At 41.6% G+C, this 7,322-nt stretch overlaps 1 non-coding gene across 1 annotated transcript; it reads left to right on the plus strand.

Moving 5' to 3' along the window:
* Positions 1-340: 340 nt before the first annotated feature.
* Positions 341-448, plus strand: LOC130937544 (small nucleolar RNA R71). The gene has a single exon (XR_009068758.1). It is a non-coding gene; the product is annotated as a small nucleolar RNA R71 (small nucleolar RNA).
* The last annotated feature ends 6,874 nt before the right edge of the window (positions 449-7,322 follow it).

Here is a 7,322-nt window from a genome sequence, read left to right on the forward strand (position 1 = left end):
CTTCCTCAGATGAAGCTTCCTTAGTACTGCCAGGTGCATTTTGCATTCCAGACAGACTTTGAGAAATCAAATTGACTTGTTGAGTCAATATCTTATTCTGAGCCAGTATGGCATTCAGAGTGTCAATCTCAAGAACTCCTTTCTTCTGATTAGTCCCATTATTCACAGGATTCCTTTCAGAAGTGTACATGAATTGGTTATTTGCAACCATTTCAATTAGCTCTTGAGCTTCTGTAGGCGTCTTCTTCAGATGAAGAGATCCTCCAGCAGAGCTATCCAAAGACATCTTGGATAGTTCAGAGAGGCCATCATAGAAAATACCTATGATACTCCATTCAGAAAGCATGTCAGAAGGACATTTTCTGATTAATTGTTTGTATCTTTCCCAAGCTTCATAGAGGGATTCTCCATCCTTCTGTCTGAAGGTTTGGACTTCCACTCTTAGCTTACTCCATTTTTGAGGTGGAAAGAACTTTGCCAAGAAGGCATTGACTAGCTTTTCCCAAGAGTCCAGGCTATCCTTAGGTTGTGAGTCCAACCATATTCTAGCTCTGTCTCTTACAGCAAAAGGGAATAGCATCAGTCTGCAGACCTCAGGGTCAACCCCATTAGTCTTGACTGTGTCACAGATTTGCAAGAACTCAGCTAAAAACTGATGAGGATCTTCCATTGGAAGTCCATGGAACTTGCAATTCTGTTGCATTAGAGAAACTAATTGAGGCTTAAGCTCAAAGTTGTTTGCTCCAATGGCAGGGATAGAGATGCTTCTCCCATAGAAGTTGGGAGTAGGTGCAGTAAAGTCACCCAGCACCTTCCTTGCATTGTTGGCATTGTTGTTGTTTTCGGCTGCCATGTGTTCTTCTTCTTTGAAGAATTCGGTCAGGTCCTCTAAAGAGAGTTGTGCTTTGGCTTCTCTTAGCTTTCTCTTCAAAGTCCTTTCAGGTTCAGGGTCAGCTTCAACAAGAATGCCTTTGTCTCTGCTCCTGCTCATATGAAAGAGAAGAGAACAAGAAGATGTGGAATCCTCTATGTCACAGTATAGAGATTCCTTAAGGTGTCAGAGGAAACAAAAAATAGAAGAAAAGAAGGTAGAAGAATTCGAACTTGATTAGATAGAGTTCGAATTGTGCATTAAGAAGGAGTAGTACTCCATAAATAGAAGGATGTGGGAAGGAGGGAAGAGGATTTTCGAAAATTAATTAAAAAGATGTTAAAAACATTTTAAAATTTGATTGATAATTTCGAAAATTGAAAGTGGAAAAAATCAAGTGATTTTTGAAAAAGATTTTGAAATTAGAAATTAAGGAGATTTGATTGAAAACTATTTTGAAAAAGATGAGGTTGAGAAGATGTGATTGGTTAAAAAAATTTGGTTTGAAAACAATTTTAAAAGATTTGATTTTGAAAATTAGTGACTTGCCTAACAAGAAAAGATATGATTCAAACATTAAACCTTTCTCAACAGAAAAGGCAACAAATTTGAGATGTTCAATCAAATCATTAATTGTTAGTAAGTATCTTTGTAAAAGGAAAGAAATTGATTTTGAAAAACATTTGATTGAAAAGATATGATTTGAAAAAGATTTGATTTTGAAAAACTTTGAAAACTTGAAAAAAATTGATTTGAAAACAAAATTCTTCCCCCTTTGCCATCCTGGCGTTAAACGCCCAGAATGGTGCACATTCTGGCGTTTAACGCCCAAAATGCACCCTTTTTGGGCGTTAAACGCCCAACCAGGTACCCTGGCTGGCGTTTAAACGCCAGTCTGTCTTCTTCACTGGGCATTTTTGAATGCCCAGCTTTTTCTGTATAATTCCTCTGCAGTATGTTCTGAATCTTCAATTCTTTGTATTATTGACTTGAAAAGACACAAATTAAAAATATTTTTGGATTTTTTAATAATCAAAATGCAACAAGAATCAAAAACAATGCATGCAAGACACTAAACTTAGCAGTTGTATACTACTGACACTATATGAGACACATAAACACTCAAGCCAAAAGAATTCAAGATCAGAGTAAGAAATCATCAAGAATTACTTGAAGATCCTTAAGACACATGAATGAATGTATGCAATTGACACCAAACTTAAGATGGGACACTAGACTTAAGCAAGAAACATCAATATTTTGGTTTTTATGATTTTGTGATTTTTTTTGTTTTCGAAAATTAAGTGGAAAAAGATATCAAAATTCTTAATGAGAATTCCAGAATCAGTGCAATGTTAGTCTAAGGCTCCGGTCCAGGAATTAGACATGGCTTCACAGCCAGCCAAGCTTTCAAAGAAAGCTTCGGTCCAAAACACTAGACATGGCCAAAGGCCAGCCAAGCCTTAGCAGATCACTGCTCTAAAAGCAAAATTGATAAAGATCAACAAGCTCTTGTGATGATAAGTTGAAACCTCGGTCCAATGAGATTAGACATGGCTTCTCAGCCAGCCAGATTTCAACAAATCATCATGAAACTCTAGAATTTATCTTCAAGAATTTCGAAAAAAAAAATACCTAATCTAAGCAACAAGATGAACCGTCAGTTGTCCATACTGAACAATCCCTGGCATTGTTACCAAAAGCTTGCTCAAAACTTGAACAATCCCCGGCAACGGCGCCAAAAACTTGGTGCGCGAAATTGTGAACAATACTTTTCACAACTCTCATAATCCCCGGTCATGAACTCCAAAAACTTGGTAGTTCAATTCCATGGCATTACACAACTTCGCACAACTAACCAGCAAGTGCACTGGGTCGTCCAAGTAATACCTTACGTGAGTAAGGGTCGATCCCACGGAGATTGTTAGTATTGAAGCAAGCTATGGTCACCTTGTAAATCTCAGTCAGGCAGACTCAAATGGGTATAGTGATAAACGAAAATAACATAAAGATAAAGATAGAGATACTTATGTATATCATTGGTGAGAGCTTCAGATAAGCGTATGAAGATGCCTTCCCTTCTGTCTCTCTGCTTTCCTACAGTCTTCATCCAATCCTTCTTACTCCTTTCCATGGCAAGCTTATGCAAGGGTTTTCACCGTTGTCAGTGGCTACCTCCCATCCTCTCATTGGAAATGTTCAACGCACCCTGTCACGGCACGGCTATCCATCTGTCGGTTCTCAATCAGGCCGGAATAGAATCCAGTGATTCTTTTGCGTCTGTCACTAACGCCCCGCCTTCAGGAGTTTGAAGCACGTCACAGTCATTCAATCATTGAATCCTACTCAGAATACCACAGACAAGGTTAGACCTTCCGGATTCTCTTGAATGCCGCCATCAGTTCTCGCCTATACCACGAAGACTCTGATCTCACGGAATGGCTGGCTCGTTTGTCAGGCGAGCACTCGGTTGTCAGGCGATCAACCATGCATCGTGTTATCAGGAATCCAAGAGATATTCACTAGAGCTTTGATTGCTTGTAGAACAAGAATGGTTGTCAGTCACCTTGTTCAAGAGTGAGAATGATGATGAGTCACGGATCATCACCTCATCAAGTTGAAGAACAAGTGATATCTTGGACAAAGAACAAGCGGAATTGAATGGAACAATAGTAATTGCATTAATACTCGAGGTACAGCAGAGCTCCACACCTTAATCTATGGTGTGTAGAAACTCCACCGTTGAAAATACATAAGCATAAGGTCTAGGCATGGCCGAATGGCCAGCCTCCCAATGATCTAAGATAGCATAAAACGAAGATAGCTACCAAAGTCCCCAGATACAATAGTAAAAGGTCCTACTTATAGATAACTAGTAGCCTAAGGTGTACAAAGATGAGTAAATGACATAAAAATCCACTTCCGGGCCCACTTGGTGTGTGCCTGGGCTGAGCAATGAAGCAATTTCGTGTAGAGACTCTTCTTGGAGTTAAACGCCAGCTCTTATGCCAGTTTTGGCGTTTAACTCCCATTTGGGTGCCAGTTCCAGCGTTTAACGCTGGGATTTCTTGAGGTGACTTTGAACGCCGGTTTGGGCCATCAAATCTTGGGCAAAGTATGGACTATCATATATTGCTGGAAATCCCAGGATGTCTACTTTCTAACGCCGTTGAGAGCGCGCCAATTGGGCTTCTGTAGCTCCAGAAAATCCACTTCGAGTGCAGGGAGGTCAGAATCCAACAGCATCTGCAGTCCTTTTTAGTCTCTGAATCAGATTTTTGCTCAGGTCCCTCAATTTCAGCCAGAAAATACCTGAAATCACAGAAAAACACACAAACTCATAGTAAAGTCCAGAAAAGTGAATTTTAACTAAAAACTAATAAAAATATACTAAAAACTAACTAGATCATACTAAAAACATACTAAAAACAATGCCAAAAAGCGTACAAATTATCCGCTCATCAGTGTTCTTGATGCTCCACCCTTAGTTGTCCCATGTTGGAACTTAGTTCTCCTAGGGAGGTGTTCAGTTGCTCCCAATAGTTTTGTGGAGGAAAGTGCATCCCTTGAGGCATCTCAGGGATCTCATGATGAGTGGGGTCTCTTGTGTGCTCCATCTTTTTCTTAGTGATGGGCTTATCCTCATCAATGGGGATGTCTCCCTCTATGTCAACTCCAACAGAATAACAGAGGTGACAAATGAGATGAGGAAAGGCTAACCTTGCTAAGGTAGAGGACTTGTCCGCCACCTTATAGAGTTCTTGGGCTATAACCTCATGAACTTCCACTTCTTCTCCAATCATGATGCTATGAATCATGATGGCCCGGTCTAGAGTAACTTCGGACCGGTTGCTAGTGGGAATGACTGAGCGTTGGATAAACTCCAACCATCCTCTAGCCACGGGTTTGAGGTCATGCCTTCTCAATTGAACCGGCTTCCCTCTTGAATCTCTCTTCCATTGGGCGCCCTCTTCACAAATGTCAGTGAGGACTTGGTCCAACCTTTGATCAAAGTTGACCCTTCTAGTGTAAGGATGTTCATCTCCTTGCATCATAGGCAAGTTGAATGCCAACCTTACATTTTCCGGACTAAAATCCAAGTATTTTCCCCGAACCATAGTAAGATAATTCTTTGGATCCGGGTTCACACTTTGATCATGGTTCTTGGTGATCCATGCATTGGCATAGAACTCTTGAACCATCAAGATTCCGACTTGTTGAATGGGGTTGGTAAGGACATCCCAACCTCTTCTTCGGATCTCATGTCGGATCTCCGGATATTCGCCCTTTTTGAGTGAAAAAGGGACCTCGGGGATCACCTTCTTCAAGGCCACAACTTCATAGAGGTGGTCTTGATGCACCCTTGAGATGAATCTCTCCATCTCCCATGACTCGGAGGTGGAAGCTTTTGCCTTCCCTTTCCTCTTTCTAGAGGTTTCTCCGGCCTTGGATGCCATAAATGGTTATGGAAAAACGAAAAAGCAACGCTTTTACCACACCAAACTTAAAAGGTTTGCTCATCCTCGAGCAAAAGAGAGTAGAAGAAGAAGAAATGAGGAAGAAGGGAATGGCTATGTGTTCGGCCAAAGAGGGGGAGAAGTAGTGTTTAGGTTGTGTGAAAATGAAGGGGTGAAGAAGGGTTTATATAGGAAGAGGTATGGAGGTGATGGGTGAAGAAGAGAGAGAGAGTGGTGGGGTTGGTGGGGATCCTATGGGGTCCACAGATCCTGTGGTGTCAAGGAAAAGTTATCCCTGCACCAAATGGCATTCAAAATCACGTTTTGAGCCATTTCTGGCGTTAAACGCCGGGCTGGTGCCCATTCCTGGCGTTTAACGCCAGGTTCTTGCCCTTTTCTGGTGTTTAACGCCAGTTTGGTGCCCCTTTCTGGCGTTAAACGCCCAGAATGGTGCCAGACTGGGCGTTAAACGCCCAACTGCTAGCCTCACTGGCGTTTAAACGCCAGTGGGTTCTTCCTCCAGGGTGTGCTGTTTTTCTTCCTGTTTTTCATTCTGTTTTTGCTTTTTCAATTGATTTTGTGTCTTCTTATGATCATCAACCTACAAAAAAAAATATAAAATAACAAAGAGAAATAGATAAAATATAACATTGGGTTGCCTCCCAACAAGCGCTTCTTTAATGTCAGTAGCTTGACAGAGGGCTCTCATGGAGCCTCACATTTTCTCAGAGCAATGTTGGAACCTCCCAACACCAAACTTAGAGTTTGAATGTGGGGGTTCAACACCAAACTTAGAGTTTGGTTGTGGCCTCCCAACACCAAACTTAGAGTTTGATTGTGGGGGCTCTGTTTGACTCTGATTTGAGAGAAACTCTTCATGCTTCCTCTCCATGGTGACAGAGGGATATCCTTGAGCCTTAAACACAAAGGATTCTTTATTCACTTGAATGATCAGCTCGCCTCTATCAACATTAATCACAGCCTTTGCTGTGGCTAGGAAGGGTCTGCCAAGGATGATGGTTTCATCCATGCACTTCCCAGTCTCTAGGACTATGAAATCAGCAGGGATGTAATGGTCTTCAATCTTCACCAAAACATCCTCTACAAGTCCATGAGCTTGTTTTCTTGAGTTGTCTGCCATCTCTAATGAGATTCTTGCAGCTTGCACCTCAAAGATCCCTAGCTTCTCCATTACAGAGAGAGGCATGAGGTTTACACTTGACCCTAAGTCACACAGAGCCTTCTTGAAGGTCATGGTGCCTATGGTACAAGGTATTGAAAACTTCCCAGGATCTTGTCTCTTTTGAGGTAATTTCTGCCTAGACAAGTCATCCAGTTCTTTGGTGAGCAAAGGAGGTTCATTCTCCCAAGTCTCATTTCCAAATAACTTGTCATTTAGCTTCATGATTGCTCCAAGGTATTTAGCAACTTGCTCTTCAGTGACATACTCATCCTCTTCAGAGGAAGAATACTCATCAGAGCTCATGAAAGGCAGAAGTAAGTCCAATGGAATCTCTATGGTCTCATTTTGAGCCTCAGATTCCCATGGTTCCTCATTGGGGAACTCAATGGAGGTCAGTGCACGCCCACTGAGGTCTTCCTCAGTGGCGTTCACTTCCTCTCCTTCCTCTCCAAATTCGGCCATGTTAATGGCCTTGCACTCTCCTTTTGGATTTTCTTCTGTGTTGCTTGGGAGAGTACTAGGAGGGAGTTCAGTAACTTTCTTGCTCAGCTGTCCCACTTGTGCCTCCAAATTCCTAATGGAGGACCTTGTTTCAGTCATGAAACTTTGAGTGGTTTTGATTAGATCAGAGACCATAGTTGCTAAGTCAGAGGGGTTCTGCTTAGAGTTCTCTGTCTGTTGCTGAGAAGATGATGGAAAAGGCTTGCCATTGCTAAACCTGTTTCTACCACCATTATTGTTGTTAAAACCTTGTTGAGGTCTTTCTTGATTCTTCCATGAGAAATTTGGGTGATTTCTCCATGAAGAATTA

Source organism: Arachis stenosperma, chromosome 6 (assembly GCF_014773155.1).
Source record: "Arachis stenosperma cultivar V10309 chromosome 6, arast.V10309.gnm1.PFL2, whole genome shotgun sequence".
Lineage (NCBI taxonomy): Eukaryota > Viridiplantae > Streptophyta > Magnoliopsida > Fabales > Fabaceae > Arachis > Arachis stenosperma.